At 50.8% G+C, this 18,511-nt stretch overlaps 1 long non-coding RNA gene across 29 annotated transcripts in view; it reads right to left on the bottom strand.

Annotated features, from left to right (window-relative positions):
* Positions 1-18,511, bottom strand: part of LOC105239529 — a 159,750-nt gene that overhangs the window by 126,096 nt on the left and 15,143 nt on the right. For 8 of the 29 annotated variants that reach the window (XR_004625668.1, XR_004625651.1, XR_004625682.1 and 5 more), the window contains exon 1: positions 6,641-7,648. The exons of 2 other annotated variants lie outside the window; for them this stretch is intronic. This is a non-coding gene — a long non-coding RNA (uncharacterized LOC105239529). Of the gene's footprint in view, positions 1-6,640; positions 7,654-18,511 lie in introns of those variants that run through there. 19 more of the 29 variants (XR_004625676.1, XR_004625659.1, XR_004625652.1 and 16 more) reach the window with 6 other exon arrangements.

The following is an 18,511-nucleotide window of genomic DNA, read 5'->3' as shown; positions in this document are numbered from 1 at the left end:
TCAGCACCAGACTCCTTCCCGGGATATGGGCTGGGCTTGCCCTTCGTATGGCCTAGGCATGTCTGTGCAAGGACAGAGCTCTCCTTTCTGGAGTCCTCCCACCTTGCATGAATGTGCTCACTCATTCCTTAATTCATCAAATATGTACCAAACGCCAATAGGCCAGGCACCCCACCAGTATCACCGCATATGACTCATCATCAGTGAAGATTACGCAGAATTTGGGATGTCTTCCATACGCAGCCAGGGAGAAAAAACTGCTGCACAAAATCCTCAAATGCAATGATTTCTAAGCAACGTGGACAGCAGTAAAAAGCTTGAGTTTGTATTAGTGCCTTATTACTTATTAACTATATTCCTCTGTCTTAAATTTTCTCTCAGTCACCAGAATGGAATCAATAAACGGCAACATTTTCCTATCTGATGATTTTAAATGAGATTACAAAGACATGGAGTTTTAATTTCACATGCATTAGTTTCTGGGTCTCGGGTCTTTTTTTTTTTTTTCTCAAAGCAGATAAATGAGGTTCTAAACTTAGGATAATAAGGCTTAACAGTGAGGCGCTTTTTAAAAAAGTGAATCATTTCTCAGTTCTCCTTTGCTAATCTCTCTTGGTAACATTAATTATGAGTTTGTGCAGCGTGCCCCAAGGCGAGCTCGGCTTTCCCAGGACAATTAAAGTTACTTAATTATTAAAAACTGTGTGTGCTGCTGCCTAGGGAGAAAGCAGCAGCCGGGCCCGGCTCCCACAGCCCCCCACAGGAGTGACCGGACACTCTGTGGGAACTCGGCTCCTTTCCCTCACCATTGTAATTCTTTCAATATAATCTCTGAAAATCCCCTTGCCGACCCCTCCCACCGGAGCGGGAATGATTTAAGAGGCTGCTGTCTCCTGGGCTGATAGCAGCCTGCTGGCTCCTGCCCGCCTGGAGGCTGGACTCCAGCTACTCCAGGCCCAGAGGCCCAGCGGCCCAGCGGCCCGGGGCCAGGGAGGTGGCAGGGCCTCCACCTGGGGATTCACGCTGGAGCAAGGCCCTCCTGGCCCAAGGGCACTGGGAAATGCTGAGCCCTTGGTTCTGAGTGGGCTCTGCTTGACCCCACACTTCCTCAGGCCTTCTGCCTCACAGCGGTAGGACGAGTCATCCCACACCCTGAAAATGGGTAGAGGGGAAGGAGGAGGGGTGCCAGGGCCAAGCTGCATTTGCAGCAGACATTCCCAAGAGCAGATACTAATTCGTAACAGCCTTTTTTCGGGAAAGTTCTTTGGTTGTGGTCCTGGTTCTGCCATTAACACCCCAGAGGGACCTCGGGCAAGTCATTCCTGGAATTCTGAGTCTTGGCTTCACGGTCCAGGGCATCCCGCAATCTCTAGGGACCTCCAGGTCCTGATTCTTTGATGAGTCTAATACTTAACCTAGAAAGGAAAACTCACATTTTCCATTCCACTTGCTATTCCCGTTCATTCATTCATTCATTCATTCAGCAAGCACCCACTCTGTGCTGGGCACTGTCCTAGCTCTACAGACAGAGAGGAAAGGCAACATTCTCAAATCCTAGCCATCATCTTGCACACAGAAGGAATCAGAGACTGATAAGGGAGGAGGCTGGTTCTGGGATCCCCCAGAGAGTCACACTGAGACAGGAGAGAACCCAGTCTCCTGACTCCCAGCCCAGGAGCTTTCCACAGGTTGCTGCCAGCAATCGGCTTCAATTTCTTTGCTTTCTCCCCTTCTGATCTACTTAGCTCCTTCCCGCCCCAGCTCCCTCCCTGGGCTCCAAGTCTCCAGGGAAGCCTCGCCCATTAGAAACATGCTGGCCACAGAGGAATGCGAGTCACATATATCATTTATATTTGCTAGTAGCCACATTGTTAAAAGGTTTTTTTTAAAGTGCCATTTATTTTAATGATAATTTTATTTAACCAATATGTTCAAAAATCATAATTTCAGCTTGTAATAAACATAAATATGCGTTAATTGGTAAGATATTTGACATCTTAAAAATTAAATCTTCCAAATCCAGGGAACATTAGACATTTACAGTACACCCCAGGCTGGCTGGCCATTCTTCAAATGCCCAAGAGCCACCCGCGGCCAGGGGTTACCATCCTGGGCAGCACAAGGAGCAAGGTCCCTCTCATCTGTAACTCTCCGTCCCACTCCTCCACATTCAATACAATCCAGGAAGAAAAGTGTGGGATTCGCGCACATGGCTTGGCAGGGGAAGTTGGCCACACACTTTCCCCAGTGCACTGACACCATGGAATACTATGTAAGTAACCGAGAAAGAATAAGGATCTATCAGTAAGGGCAAAGGGCAAAATAGAAACAGTGTATGTGGAACTCTGCTCCTGCAGGGAATGTGTGTATTTGCTTGTATGCACATAAACCGTCTCTAGAAAGATTCCTAAGAACTAAAACCTTCATACTGTTTGGATGGAGGGCAGAGGGGGCAGCGGGGCGGCATGCACTGCCTGTGTATCTTACTCTTTGGAATGTTGAAACATGGGGATGTATCACTCGTTCAAAAACGAAAATCAGAGCTCGTCAGTTAATGGGCGCCCTTTGGGCACAGGAGGTCTGCCCAACACAGCACTCGTCCCCAGTCCCCGGCCCCCGAGGCAGTGCAGGGGCAGGAGCAAATGCGGGTCCCTGTTGTTGCTGCCGGTCCACAATAGGAAGAGGGAGGCTTGGCAGAGGCCCAGGGCAGGAAGACATGATATCCAATGATTCTAAAGGGCTCTTTTGTTTCCGGAAAGGCAGCGGTTTCCACTCTGCTTCCCTGCCCCCCTCTCGGAGCCTGCTGTCTCTAGGATCCCTCCACCACCTGCTACAAGAGCATCATCTCTCCCCCCACACCGGAAGAGCCTCTGGGTTTGAGGTGGGGAGGGGAGGGAGGCGCTGGCTGGGAAGAAGCATCATCCTCTCTTCCCAAAGGATGTCATTCATTCCCAGATGTCATTTCCAGAGGCATGATGCCACCGTGCCAGCTGCCCTGTAAATCCTGGCATCTGCAGCCGGCGTAGGATACGGAGCAAAGGAACGAAGAGAGCGGAGCAGGAACATGGTTGCACGTGTGTGTGTCCTCCTGTGCACATCTGGGGCCACGCTCTTGCACTCGCTCACTCGTTCATTCATGCCTTTCACAAACACGAGTGGGGCATCTCCTAAATGCCAGTCACCGTGTTAGACCCTTAGGTTACAGCGGGGATAAGGCAAATGAGATCCTGCCCTCAAGAAACTTGCAGTCCTGCCGCAGAAACAGGCCTTAAATTCAAAATAATTCACTCTTAACTGTTGTGATAAGTGGAAGGAAAAGTACATGAGATCGGGGTCCATGATCTAGTCTGGGAGGCCAGGGAAGGCTCACTTGAGAATTGGCATTTCAGCTGAGTCTATGAAATAAATCAATCCTGAGATAGTAAGGTGTGACGAGTGAGCCTTACATGGAGAGGGTCCCCACTACCAACTCGTTATGTCCTTGAATAAACCACGTCCCCTTTTTAACGAAGTTTTTTTATTTGAAAAAAAGATTTTATTTATTTGAGAGAGAGAGAGAGGGAGAGCACAGAGGGAGAGGGAGAAGCAAACTTCCCGCTGAGCAGGGAGCCCAACGTGGGGCTCGATCCCAGAACCCCAAGATCATGACCTCAGCCGAAGGCAGACGCTTAACCGACTGAGCCAATAAAATAATTTTATCTTCAAGTTAAAAAATCTTCTGGGGGTCCTGGATGGCTCAGTAGGTTAAGTGTCTGCCTTTGACTCAGGTTGTGATCCCAGGGCCATGGGATCCAGTCACATGTCCTGGGGCTCCCTACTCAGCAGGGGGGCCTGCTTCTCCCTTTCCCCTCTGCTCCTGCTATCTCTCTCTTTCTCAAATAAATAAATAAAATCTCTTAAAAAAAGAAAAGAAATTTAAAATTTCAAAAAAGTGTAAAAATAAAATTAATATAAAAACATCTTTATATTCTTTCTCCAGCTGATTCACAACTGTTCACATTTTACCGCATTTGCTTTGTCCGTTGTTTCTTCTCCCTCTCTCTCTCCCTCTCTCTCACTTTTGTCTCAACAATGTGACAGTACCTAACAGGCACCAGGGCCTTCGGAAGCCGCTCCCTTTCTGAGCTCAGCATGGGAAGCCGGTCCCTATCCTCCCTCCTCCCAGGGCAGGTAGAGGAGCACTGAGCACTTCTCGGGATCTAGAAATGAAAATTTAAGTGTTTTCCCAGAGAAACGCCCAAGGCCTCAGTTCCTCCATTAGACAGCCTGCTCTTCAGCCAGGCCTGGGGGGTGGGATGGGGGGATGTCTGGGGGTGGGGGTTGGTCAGCAGCGCTTCTCCACAGACCTTCCTCTTGGGTAGGCCGAGCCCTGGTGAGGATGTTTCCGGCTGACCAGCTCTCCCCACAGCTTAGGGGAAGCATCTCAAGGCAACTGTGGCCCGCACAGACAATGCCCCCCGCCCCCCAGGGAAGGGCTCCTTCCCCTTGATAAAATGGAACAGAGCCAGCCCAGAACCCCTCTCCTGGCTGGTCAGCCCTGCATTCAGGAGCACAATAGTGTTGGTCCTCTCAGCGGGTTTTGAGAGCCATTCCCTTAATGAGAACGATAAATTCACAAGAAAAGGCCGGTTGCCAAGCGTGAGCAAGGAAAGTGCTGCCCGGGCCTCACTGGCCCCGGGGGACCACCCCCTCTGAGCGTGGGACCTACAGAATCAACACCAGGACAGGGGCCAGGCCCTGGCTACTGAGTCACACGTCTGGGCTCAGAGCCTGGCGATGTGTACTTTTAGAAGCTTCCAGGTGACCCTCTGTCAGCTTAGCAACCACCGGCCTCGCTACCCTCAGATCCTTCCAGGGCTGAGATGCCTTGATGGTGTGACGGGGCAGAGTCCTAGAGGGGGACGACCGGCAGGCAGCTGGAGGGCACACGTTCAAGGAGAAACCTCAGGCCCTTTGCTCGCAGCCCACGACCCTGCGAAGGAAGTGCGTGCAAGGATGTCCTGCAGCACCTCTCGTCCATGATTTCTCCGATCACCTCTGATACACGCAAAGTTTCTACAAGTTTTCTCCGAGTGGGCGGCAAGAAGCAGAAGAAAATCAGCGAAGCAGCCAAGTTCTGCTCTAGCCGCCCTGATGAAAGCTGGCTGCTGGCGTGGGCCGCTCGCTGGGGCACAGCTGTGGGCAAGGCCAGGTGCGGTGGGGCGGCCTCTGGCTGAGCCAGCTGCCCAGCTCCTGACTCATTCAGCCCTCTCCGCGGCAGGCCCGGGCCTTCCCCTCCACTGCCCTGCAACTTCTCCCCCTCCCCCGCCCTCGCCCCAACATCCCTCCCCACCCCCATCTGTACGGCCAGCTTATTTTTCTTTACTCTAGTTACCCACACCCCTCAATGGGGTCACCCTGCCCCACGCTGGGGGCTTCTTGAGTTTCTAGGCAAACACTGGGACCCTGGGGCCCTGCAACCTTATCCCTTCCATCGTTAAACACTGAGACTCCGGGGGGGGGCAAAACTGTGTCCGAGTGGGCCCCCACCTCCCCTTCCCAGGCACTCGGCACTGCCCTAGGCAGAGAGCATGCACTCAGGACGCGAGGGAGGGAGGGAGGAAGGAAGGAAGGCTGCAATAAATCTGCAATAAAATCCAGTTCTTAATTGACCCACTGCATCAGACCTCTCCCCGGGGCCTGTTCCAGGAAAAGTTCCTGCGTCGAACCCAGTCCACAGAGACTTCCTCTCCTGTCCCCATCTCTCTGGGACTTCTGTGCCGGGAGAGTGGAGAGTGTGAACTAAGCCAAGGCTGTGAACTAACTGGATTTTATGAAGATTCACCACGTGTGGGAGGCCACCCACACAGCGCGGAATGAACAACTGACAGAAAGAATAAACGTCTCTGAATGTCCAAATCTGGCCTCTTCCTCAAAACCTGGAAGCAAAAGCCACCTCCTCAATGAAGGTTTCCCGGATTTCTCCCACGGGAAGTGCTCCCTCCCTCTTCCACCACTATGCAGCACTGTTCCCATCCTTCTTTCACTGACGCTGTGAGATGACCATTACTACACACATGACAGGTGATGTAAAGGAACAGTGAAGGCTTTGCAGTCAGATTGTCCCAAGTTCAAATGCCACCTGTCCCTCTCTGAGCTGTGCAATTATGGAGGAGGAGCTAGACCCTTCTTATCCTCAGGTTCTTTGTGTATGAGATCAAAATAATAACTGCGTGCCCTTTATGACTTTTTCCCCCTGCCTCCATGGGGACGCCATGTCACACATGCAGCCCTCCACATCCCCCACACATATGCCACACTCTGCCCCCTCTAACGGGGGGGGGCGATGGGAGCTGGGGTCCTCGGCTCAGGCGTGTTTGCCACGGGGATCCCATCTGGAGGCTTCCCGCAAAGTCACCCTTGCGAATTCCTCAAGCCTCCTCACCACCCACAAGGTACACTCCATCTGGGAGAAAAGCCTGAGGAAAGGGATCACGTGGAATTCATCTGTCTTCCAGTCCTGGAAACTCAGGGGCCTTTGCAGGGGGCTGCTCAGCACAAGCAGGAATGTCCCGGCTGAGGATACAGAGACCTCCACCCAGAATGGGGCTGAGAACCGGCGTGGGCAGCCCCTGTCGAGGCCTGGGGCTGCAGAGCTTACCAAGTCCTTTCACATCCAGGATCTGCTGGGGTCCTCATAGCAACCTGATGGCGTGGCCTAAATTGGAATCATTATTGCCAGTCATCTTACAAAACAAGAAACCGAGGCTCAAGGGCAGAGAGATAAACGTTTTATCTCCACGGCAGCTAGAGCAGGCAGATTCGGTCCTCGATATCAGGAGCTTGCTCAGGATTTCCCCTCTGCCCTCCGCAGGGGAGACGGATAGCTTCTTCATGTCACTCTAAGGACGTCCTTTTTCCTCCCGCTGATTCCCACTCTTGATGAAGCAGGCCTATGGCATGTTCACCCCCAAAATCCTCAAAGACTGCTCCCCACAGCTATAAAAAATACAACATGAAAGAGATAGGGTAGGAGGAAATGGCACCCCGGAAACCAACAGAGCACCCAGAGGAAGGGGGAGGCTGCTTCGTGGCACCAAGCTCCTGGCCCCGCTGAGGAGGGAGATGGGTGCACCAGAGGGGCAGGAGTCGTGCCCTGCGTGCTCGATCAGAGTCACTTTTGAGCCGGTTGGAAGCGACAGCAAGGAACTGGCAAGGGTCAGATCCAAGAAGGCAGGGCAACTGGAGCTGGGGGAGCCAATGCCAGGTCAGGTGGAGCGAGAGTGGGTGTCAAGAGCGAGATCAGGAAGCCTGAGGGCGGTGGGGCTCCCTCTTCTGTGGTGTTTGTGTGGGTCTGAGGACAGGTGTGGTGGTCACAGGGGCCCCGCAGGGTGGGGTGTTCCTGGCTGCAGTTTCCTCTTCTGGCTGATGCAGGGTTGACGCTGGGTTCCTTTGCTGGCCCCCACTGAAATGGCTTTCATGAACTGAAAGCCTGCCGACTCTCCTTCTCTAGACCGGTGGGGGCTGGGTCACATCCAGATTCCCAGCACGGCAGCTGCCATTGCACTGTGTCCTTCGGTCCCCCCCAATCCAGCAAGAAGAGCAGTTCACACCTGCGGTACTACTGGGGAAACTGAGGCATGTAGCAGTAAAGTATTTTCCGAAGTCTTACAATTCTTAAGTGGAAGAGTCCATATTTGAATCCAGTCCTACCTGGCTGCACATTTCTCTGCGCTGTGCTGCTTCCCAAACTTAGAGCAAAGCTCCACCCAGAGCATTAAGCCCCTGGGGTCGTTTTCTTAAAAAGTTCACCACCCATATGTCAACAGAGAACTAAAAGGGACCAGTGATATGGGAAGGTTCTATCTCTTTCCTTTGCCCAAAGAGAAAAAACACTAATGCCGAGGGCAGTGGTGCAGAAAGCCGTTTGCCCAAATGTCCTTGCCAGAGACCAACAGATAAACCTTTCTGCAAGTTTGGTTACATATTAACTGAGCACCCAAGGGCGCTATCCCAGACAAGCGAGCCCAAGTCCTTGCCTTTAGCTTTGAACTGGGCAAAAAGGAGCCCCAGCAAGCATCCAGCCACTTTCCTGCCATACTGAGGCGCCCCCAGAGCCCCCCGCACTGGGGTCCGTCCCCCTCCATCGTGCAGTTGCATTCCGGCCCAGCATACGCACGCACACGGCGGCCTGGACAAGCCAAGAGAGCTCAAGCCTCACGTCAAGCTGTAAGTCTCCTGACCCTCAGGAGAACTCAGTTCACCCCACGCGCCTGCTCTGCGCTGTGCCTACTTCTGCCCACACCCATACGGTGTCACCCACTCTCCCCTCTGCTCTCACCCACCGGGACCAGGCAGAGCCCAGAGGCATTGCTGGCTGCTTTGGACGAGAGCCACCTCTCCCACTTGTCTCAGAGTTTCTGCTATCTCTCCTCTGTCCCCTGCGGGCCAGCTGAGAGCCACAGCACCCTGAGCCTGTGACCACTGTTGCCGTGGACACAGTGGGGTGGTCGCAGGGGAGCAGGGCAGTGACACAGCTCACTGGAGCCGAAGGAGGGCCCCGGCCATTTCCTAAACATGCTGACATCTCAATTCTCAGCCTAGGTGCCAATTGCCTTTCCAACTGGGCCATAAAAATAAATGACATGTCTGGAAACCTCCTTCTGCTCCTTCACGAATCCCCCACTACTCAGTGTTATGTTAAAATCTTAAGAAGTGTAACACTGGTGTTGGCAGTAAACCTCGCCTATCAGCGCAGATGAGGAATAAAAAGAAAAACCAATAAACAAACAGACCAAAAAAATGATGTCTTCCTCATTGGCACTTTTAACAGTGTAGGCAGGACGATAACTTTCGTGCTGATAACCCCAACACAGGACTGGAAGCTAAAATGAACCAGATGACGGGCCCCAAAGAAACTAAACAGGCAGCAGGACCTCTCCGGTCCATACTTATCAATCAAATCATGGGGCCACCTGCAAATACACTCTCACTCTGGTCGCTCTCAGTAGACCTCAGGAATAAAGGTCACCCCAAGTCCCCCACCCTCTTTCATGCCTCAAAGCCTCCATCTAGAAGGTCCTTCTCTTCCTTCACCTGGCTCATGCCTACACAAGCTCAATGTCACCCCTCCGCGAAGCCTCTCCTAACCTACCCAGGCCTGAACTGCCATCAGAATTATCGCCCACCCTTACCGTCTCCCATGTGATAGCACTTACCACATTTTGTTGTACTTAGTTCCTTTAAAAATCAGACTTTTAGAAGACTGCACACTGTTCCTAAACAGGAATGATATTGTATGAACCCCAAGCCTGCCTTATAGTAGCCGCTCGGCAAACGTTTATTGAATGGACCAGTGAGTGACAACATAAAATACCTTGATAATTACAAAGTACAGTGGATCTTTGAACAATGCAGGGGTTAGGGGCACTGCCTCCCCTCGAAGACGAAAATCTGAGTATAATTTTTGACTCCCCAAAATCTTCGCTACTAATAGTCTTCTATTGACCGGAAGCCTTACCGATGACACAAACAGTCGATCTACACATATTCTGTGTGTTACATGTGTTATATACTGTATTCTTACAATAAATCAACTAAAGGAAGAAAATGTTATTAAGAAAATCAAAAGGAAGACAAAATACATTCACAGGACGTTACCATATTTATAGGAAAAAATCCACATATAAGTGGACCCACGCAGTTCAAACCTGTGTTGTTCCAGGGTCAACTTTACACTGTGTGATCTCCCAGCATCCCCGCTACGGGAAAGAACAAATATCATTATCCCCATTTTATAGATGAGAGCAAGGCCACAAGGCTCAGTCTCGTTCACTCTCACTCAACTAATGTTTGTGGTATGTGAGCTTCCGTCTAGAGCCGAGCTTCTCAAACCGTCATGTGCACACGAATTTCCTGGGGAGGTTGCTCGAATGCAGATTCAGTCTGTCTGGTGTGCAGCCCGAGACTCTGCATTTCTAACAAGCTCCCAGCTGATGCCCGGGCCGCTGGCGCGGGAGCCTCACTTGAGTCTCACCTACCTAGCAGCATGGTGGCTGAGAGAAAAAACGAAACAAAAAACCCACTAATGAGCTTGAGTACAGAGCAGGAACTAGAGTCTTCTTTAAAAGCTGAGGAAGGAGAAAGGATAGAAAGCATTATGCCCATTATACAGCTAGGGAAACCAAGGGTCGGAGAGACTGCATGACTTCTCCAAGGTCTAATCCAACCCTCCCAACCCTGGGAGGCCAGTTCAGTGCTGCCTTGAGTGGCGCCCACTGCACTGCATGCCGGGAAGCTTCAGGGATGGAGGTGCCACGTCCCTCCCTCAGTTAGACGACAGGAGAGCCACACGTGCACCGGGAACTGCAACGCAAAGTCGACTTGAGAGAAGAGCCAGAAGTCCAGAAGCGGGTGAACACACGTGCCAGCCAGATTTTACCCGCAAAACGTGCCACATCTTTGTTTCCTACCCACAGCCCAATTAGACTGCAGATGGGGGTCTTCTTCCATCAACCCAATCCCCTTAAAAGAAAGAAAGGAAAAAAAAAAAAAGTGGCTTTAGGATTTTTCTTTTAAGCCCTGAACCTCTTCAGTGGAAAGTGCTGCCCTTCCGACCTGTTGATGTAATTGCCATAATTGAAGATTCCAGGCCCCCATGTGGGTGGACAGGGCCCCATTCATCCATCGGGTCAGCGAAGTGTAAACCTGCTGAGTCCTTCAGATGCCCCGGCCCTCAGCCTCCCCCTCCCACCCCCCCTCCAGCCCTGCAGGCTGGGCTCCCCGCGACGCCAGGGCAGCCAGGCCCAGGCTGGTCCCTCTCTGGCTCTGGGAACGGTGCCTAATGAAGGGGTCTGTTCTCATCTCCATGGGGCCCGACTTAAGGCCTCCTGACAGTAATGAGAGCCACACGTGTGGGGGTGAGGGACGGGATGGCCAGCCCCCCTGCTGTCTTAGCACCCTATTAAACAGCAAGTCACATACACACACGCGCGCGCACGCACGCATGCACACACGCACGACATTGCAATTCTGTAGTAATCACCATAGCATCGCATCTTTAGAGCCCCCGGAGCTGCTCCAATTCCGAAAGAGGAAGGAACCAAAGAGAAGAAATAACTTGCCCAAGGGCATACGGTGACGCAGGACTCAGGTGTCCTGTTGCACCTCGCAGCACAGACTTCCCCTTTGAGGGTGGGGCGCTCTACTGCAGCCCCAGGGGAGCAGAGACGAGGGAGGAGGGGGAGGAGACAGACTCCCAACTCGACATTCTGGAGCAGCCAGTTTCAGAGGGCTGTCCTGAAGCAAAGCAGAAAGGAGCAGTTAGCTGGGGCTGGGGCTGCTGGCGGCTCCGAGACACCCTTTGATCCTCCGACAAAGGCAACCTCAGAGTGGGACATTCACGGCTGCAGGTGGATCCGTGCCTAATCCCGGTCCTCCTGGTGTGAAAAGGAGCCAGTCTTGGTAGCCCTCTCCTGTGTTCTTTGTGTCCCTGTCTAAGCTCCTCCCCCCGCCTCCTCCCCCTCCCTCGTGCTCTCTCTCTCTCTCTCTCTCCCTCTCCCTGCCTCCTCGCCCGCCCCCTGGAGCCTGGGAGCACCTGAACACGCCACTCTGCAACCCATTCCTTCCATCTCCGCACAAGAGCAGCTTTGCACAGCACCCAGCACGTAGCTGGTTCTCAGTAAATATTCACGAAATTTATTAAATAAAAGTCGATGTTTGCTCCAACTCTAAATCATCTTAGTGCATGGTTTTAATCACAGCTTTGCTTAGAGAGGCGGCCCCGAGGTGGGGTACAGCAGAAACGCTCAAAATCATGTGAAACAAACGTCAGACATACTGGTTCATTAATAAAGACAGGGAATGAAAGGGACGGAATATCTCAGCTGTGTCTAACTCCAACTCCATGGCACAGTAGTGGATCCCAAGAAAAAAGCCAGTAACATCCTGGGTGTTAACAATAGAATCTGGAGACCCATTCCTGAAGCCCCCTCTCAGCATCTCTACTCCCATATTCCCTCTTTCCACCTCCCAAGCCTCTGGGAACACTAGTTATGGACCGATGGATCCTACTACTTGTATCATGTGACACTCCTGGTCAAAAGCCTTCAATGGCTCCCTATTTCCTCCGCGTGAAATCTGCGCTGGACCTCCTCGGGCTGGCTCAGCCTTAACTCAGTATCATAATTTTCCTTTGCTCTCTAGAGCATTTTTTCCCTTTTAGTCCGGTCGGTCCCCTTCCCCAGCCCAGACAGTGTAGGCCAGAGGGTGAGGTAAAGATACAATGTGGGGCCAGAAGCCCCAGGTGTGACCCCCAGATCCACCACTGGAACTCTCTGAGCCTAGTCTCCCATGGCTAAAACAGGGATGATAATAATATGCACTCATGGGCTTAGTGTGAAGATTAAGGGGTATGTATAATGAGTGTTAAATACTTTACAAACTGTAAAGGGCTAAAGGAATGACAATTGTTCATATCTACTCACGATTATTCCCACTTCCAACACTGTCTTCGATCTCCTGACTTTGCGCTCAGTCACACCCAACTCAGGCCCTGACACCTGTAGAAAATCATCCTGCTGACTTGCGTTCTTGCTGGAGTCCTAGCGGTTAAGGCCTCCCCCATAAAGTGTCTTCATTTGTTCACTCTGTCTTGCACATGTCAGCCTTAGAACTCCAAGCCTTTGGTTATTTACGTGTATGTCGTATCATACAAAAATTTAGGTTGCTTTCCATTAAAAAACAAATACATGTATAATAGCAAAGCCCAAGAAACAAATGGAGGGAAAAATCCAAAACATCACTGAAGAAAGAAAGGGACAATTATGTTAGACAGCTAGGTTAGCAGACTATTGCAGTTTAGTAAACCTCATTTTCTCTTCTTCACCCTTCTACGGAGGAGGGACTTATACACCGCAGTCCACAAGGGGAGGGGTGGAGTGGAACTTTCCCGGCTCTCTCCTCCTGGACAATGTCAATGAGACTGGTGAGCACCACATGTACCAAGAGGTGGTCACTGAATCGGGGGGCACCACGATGCGGTCCCTGCCTTCTGCGCCTTGGTCTCCTCACAGCAGGACAGACACCTGTTCTCTGCCCCTTTCCAGACTTCAGGCCTTGGCCACCTGCACAGGGACTCACCCCTCGCTGCCCACCACCACCACCAAGTGGGACAGTCGGCATTCTCCTGCTGCTGCCACTCTCCCGGCTTTCTAGAAGCAAGCTCACACTCTTGCCTTACGGTAATTTAAAGACGTGGACTCAAGCTCTGCTTAGCAGAACAAGCAGGTCCCAAGGTCCAGTGCAGGGAAGAAGTTGGAGGTCCCACCTCACTCCAGGATACAGGGGTTAAAAGAGACCCTGCAGTTTTGGAAGCTTCCGTCCTCGTCAATTACACTGATACCTGATGTGCCTTTGGCTCGGGGTCCTTAAGCCTATTTTCAATCTCCCCAAAAGAGGGGAAGAGGTGGTTTCAGAAACCTTTACTTCCCACAAGCACCAAGGTGAACTCTGAGCTCTTGAGAGCCAAGGTATTATTATTTGATACACAAATGGAAACAAGGCTGAAGTGAAGGAGTTAATATGTCCTGATACAAGGGACACTGAGTGGCCCAGTGGTTGGGGTTCTCAAAGATGGTTTAGAAGAAGAATGCAAAAAGCACCTTTTTTGTTTGGTAATGACACCTAAGAAAAGCTAAGGTCGTGTTTAATTTATAATTCAATGTAACAGAACTAAACTCATGCAATGCAAACCTATTTCTTTGTGTTGACTCTATCAGATACAGGGACAGGGTTAAATTCATTCTCATTCATGTGTTTGGCAAGAGACAAATAGCAGATAATTTAGAATTAAACTCATTTACTCCCATATACTATGGAAATAAAAACAGGCATGACCCTTTGATAAACAATTTGCCAATATTGTTCTTAGGTGCTAAGTTGGAGAACGTCTGCTTTAGGATGTGTTAGGCCAGTACATAAAACAGCATGGTTCCAATGAGATCTGAAGCCAGTGCACGCACAAGTAAACATGGAAGTCTGACCTTGGGAGAGAGGCCCAGAGCTCCACGTACTTTTAAATTCATTTATAACTGAGACGGAGAGTTGACCAAAGGACGCCTATGACCTCTTTTTGTGAAATGAAAGGATAGGGTCCTATGTGCCATAACCAATTCTGTCTCAAAACATTTGGGAATCTGGGGCACGTGGGTGGCTCAGTGGGTTAAGTGGCTGCCTTTGGCTCAGGTCATGATCCCAGGGTCCTGGGATCAAGCCCCACATCAGGCTCCTTGCTCAGCGGGGAGCCTGCTGCTCCCTCTGCCCCTTGCCCCAGATTGTGCGCTCACGCGCATGCACTCTCTCTCTCTCTCCCTGTCTCAAGTACATAAATAAAATCTTAAAAAAAAAAAAAAAGTTTGGAACTCCGCTTTCTTTCGATTTCTCTCCCTGTCTTTTCGAAGGAAATCCTTCATATAAGGAAGTTGGAAGGCACATGACGATTCCAAGGAGACCACTGGGCTGAACCATTGCTGTACCTGCCTCACCCCACCTGCTTGGGGAGGACTGACACTCCCCTTCCAGGCTCCTTTTGCTCGCCTGTGACAGCTCTTAAGTGTCCAGGTAATTTTCAGCCCACGAGAGCAAGCCCCGCGTCCAGGGGACACTGGTTGATCTCTTCTTCCCCAGAACTTTCTCAGCCCCCTGGACAGACTTCTCCTTAGGCACAAGTCACACTAGCATCACTAGCTGTGCCATTGTCTTTATACCTCCAACATCACACAGTGCATGGCCTTTAATGTACGAATTCAGAAAATGTCCAATTAATGAACAAATAAGTGAATGAATGAGCAAGCAAATGCATGAATTTAATGTCACCACAGAACACCTTCAGTGACCTCCAGTTCTTCCAACCCAAACTTGAGGAGACCATAACTTGCTGTCGGAGATCATGCCCCGTTCTCCTGGTCTTTGCGGTCATCTGTCAGAGACACTGACTGGGAAGCCAGCAGTTCCCCAGATACAACCTAAGGGAGGCCCCTGGTTGTCTGCTGAAACCCGGGGAGATGGTTTTCCCCACCAACGATTTGTGGATCAAAGTTACCCACATTATTGCTGCTGTGGTACCCACACTGGAAAAATGGCACCAGAAACTTCTCTTCCCTGAAGCAAAGCCCCGGTCAGCCAGGTCAGATTTGGGGGAGGGGTGGGGTGGGAGTGGGTGGTGATGGTGTGGTCTTCTCCACACCTACGGGGGCTGGAGATCCAGGTTGGGAGGTTAATGGTGGATTTTGAGCTAAAATGCAATAAGCTTTTCATTCCTTCCGACTCCCATCTTCTGTTCTTGAGGCTGTAAAAAAAGACCCCCTCCCCCTCCTGCAAGATTGCTCTAGGCTTAGTCAGAGCCTTAGGCTGCTGTCATTCACCTGAGCACAGTGACAATAATCAGGCTAGGTGTTCAGAACAGTACGAGGTAGGCGCGGCTTGTCAGAAGGTGTCACTGGCGGCGCCATGAGACCAGCTGGGGCTGTGAGGTCATTTGGCCCAACAGGTAGGCAGTTCTGTTTTCTTAGCCCTGACACCCGATGCCCCACCAGTTATTCAATAACCCAGGGTGAGGTGGGTCCTACGAATTCCTGAATCTCCTTGGGGATGGAGGAGGAGGGGCCGTGCTGGCTTGAGCAAGGGCACCCAGGAATAGTCACAGCGGGCAACCAGCCCCCAGGAAGATGCCAGTGAAACAAAACTCAAGAAGAATAGTCAGAAGCAAGTAGAATCACTTCTTCAGAGGGATGACCAGTGATGCTGCAGCCCACTGAATCCAGACAAGCGTGCCCAGAGGAAAGTGAAACTCGGCCCCAGACCCAACTCCCATTTGAACTCACAAGTCAAAGGAAGCAGCCAATTCTCAGCAAATTTGCTTTTAAAAAAAGATGAGGGCTGGGAGTGGAGTTTGGGGTTTGTTGGGGGGGGAGTCATTTGCTTTTTGATTTGTCTATTTTACTGTCCAATATATGCACACATATGACCCAATATACGAGGATTTTAAAGCTTTAAATATATCAAGTATTTTGATGAGAGACTAATTCATGCTTCAAAACAGTAAATTCAAGTGAAACATATGTTCCTGTGAATACTTCATAGAGGTTAAAGGAAAAAGAGGCTGTAGATTTTCCTTTTAAGTGTAACATTGGGGGTAGGGTGATGTATTCGTTCCCTACGGTTGCCCTCGCAAAGTACCACAGACTGGGGGGCTGAAGACAATAGAAATGTAGGGGCGCCTGGGGGGCTCAGTCGGTTAAGGTTAAGCGTCTGTCTTCGGCTCGGGTCATGATCCCAGGGTCCTGGGATCGAGCCCCGAATCTGGCTCTTTGCTCAGCACAGAGTCTGCCTCTGTGCTCTCTTTCGTTCTCTCTCTCTGATAAATAAATAAAATCTTTAAAAAAGACAACAGAAATGTATTGTCTCACGGTTCTGGGGGCTGAAAGTCTGAGATCAAGGAGTGAGCAGGGCCACATTCCCTCTAAAATCTACAGGGGAGAATCCTGGCTTGCCTCTTGCCTCGCCTCTCGTAGCTTCTGGTGCCTGCTGGCATTCCTTAGCGCCGCTTGGCTTCTGCGTGCATCACTCCCATCTCTGCCTCCATTGTCACATGACTGTCTTCTCCCTGTGTGTCTTCTTCTCTTCTTGCAAAGACACCACTCACACTGGGTTAAGGGCCCACCAAACTCTATCCAGCATGACCTCCTCTTAGCTAATTACATCTGCAACCTCCCTTGAACAAACCTCTAACAACCCATATTTTCCAGATAAGGTCACATTCTGAAGTACTGGGGGTTAGGACTTCAACATCTTTTTTAAGGAGACACAGTTTAACCCGTAACAGGGGATGACCCCAAGAGCCATAACCAACCCAGCTCATAAAAGGAACACAGAGAGCTCACAGCAGCCACCAAGCTCCAGTCAGTCCTGGGAAGGCCCTTCGCTACAGGGACATCTGTGATCCCTCCCAAAGACGGGAACAAGCCATTCATTCATCAATCCTTTCGGGAGATAGTTTCTAAGCACCTACTCTCTGTCCTACATGGGCTGGCTGTGGGTGAGAGAGGTAAGACGAGGTCCCAGTTATGGGGGAAGCACATGAGGAGTGAGACAGTGTAGTTCTGTAGTCTTTGGCTCAACTGTCCCCAGCCCACCACGTAGTGTGAGCAGTTTGAGGGCCGGGTGCCCTGTCCCAGGCAGCCTTTGCAGCAGGCCCCACATGCTCATAATTATTCGTGGAATTGGCTTGCGAGGAGCCTTTGGAAAGAGAAGAACAAGGATATAAGCAGTGAACACAGAACGTGCTACGGGGTAGAGGAGACAAAGTCCAAAAGTCAGGGAGGCATAAGGGAAGAATCATAAGATTTTCATGTTGGAAAGGATTTTTGAGTCTCTAAGTTGGTGGTTTTCAAACTTAAACACAAAAACCAATGGAACTCTTTCCTTGAACAAAATCATATGAGGACGTGGAATGTGTGAACAAGCAAAGGCCAAACCGTTCTGGTAGAAGTATCAGAGGGCTTACAGGAGCCCAGCCTCACCTCCAGGTTCAGACCCTGCGCTCCCTGGGGAGGAAACACCTCCCAAAGCATTGGTTGAAAACCATTAGACTACTGGTGGGGAAACTGAGGCCCAGAGAGGGAGCAATGAATACCATCTGCAGGGACATATACCGTGAGTCTACGGCAGAGGCAGGACTAGAACCCGGATTCTTCCCTGACTTGCAGTACAAGGCTTTCTGTTCAACCTCACATCCTTAGCATAGAGTAGACAAAAAGATGAAGTTTCACACTCTGGTCTCCTTTCTCATCCAGACTTTTCCTACAGCTCCTCCTTGTCCCCACATGGCATACTTCCATGGGGACATAACCAGCGCCAGCCCCTGCGGGCAAGAGAAGGGGCTCAATCCCTTCCCGGGTCTCTTCTGGCGCAGTGAGAGTGCAGCTGCTAACTCTGTCACCCTGACAAAGCCTGCGAAACTACTTGGGACTCACTTCACTCCCAACACAGCCCTTCTCTCCCTCTGTGGAGGAGCAAAATCAAGGTCCGCAAGACACAAATGGGGAGAATTCCTTCACAAGTTTGCTCTGAACCCTGCTTCTTCTGTTCCACATAACTGACAGAGACAGAGTGAGTCGGAGAGCTGCATAGACTTCCACAACGATATTCCTACCCAGATTGGGACCACTTAGAAGTCCATACCTGAAGAACAACACCTGATGCCCATGTTTCTTAGCACAACCAAGTCAACACTAGGAGAACCTTCCAACCAAGCAGGATCACCTCATGAGATGTCATCTCCACGTTTCTGAAGTCACCTTGGCCTCCATCCACTGGAATGACTCTTCAAAGCCTCACTGCAACCTTCGAGGACATTGCCTCCAGAGTCACCTTCCTGCGAGCCAAAGAGAATTCTCCAGAGGCAGTGCCTCCAGGAGTCCTGAGTACTGATGAGCTTTGATGTGTGAATGCAAGACCTCTCAGTTCAAGTCTT

This window comes from Ailuropoda melanoleuca, chromosome 1, assembly GCF_002007445.2.
Source record: "Ailuropoda melanoleuca isolate Jingjing chromosome 1, ASM200744v2, whole genome shotgun sequence".
NCBI lineage: Eukaryota > Metazoa > Chordata > Mammalia > Carnivora > Ursidae > Ailuropoda > Ailuropoda melanoleuca.
Note: the sequence above shows the minus strand (reverse complement) of the source record. Positions and strands in the feature narration are given on the sequence as shown.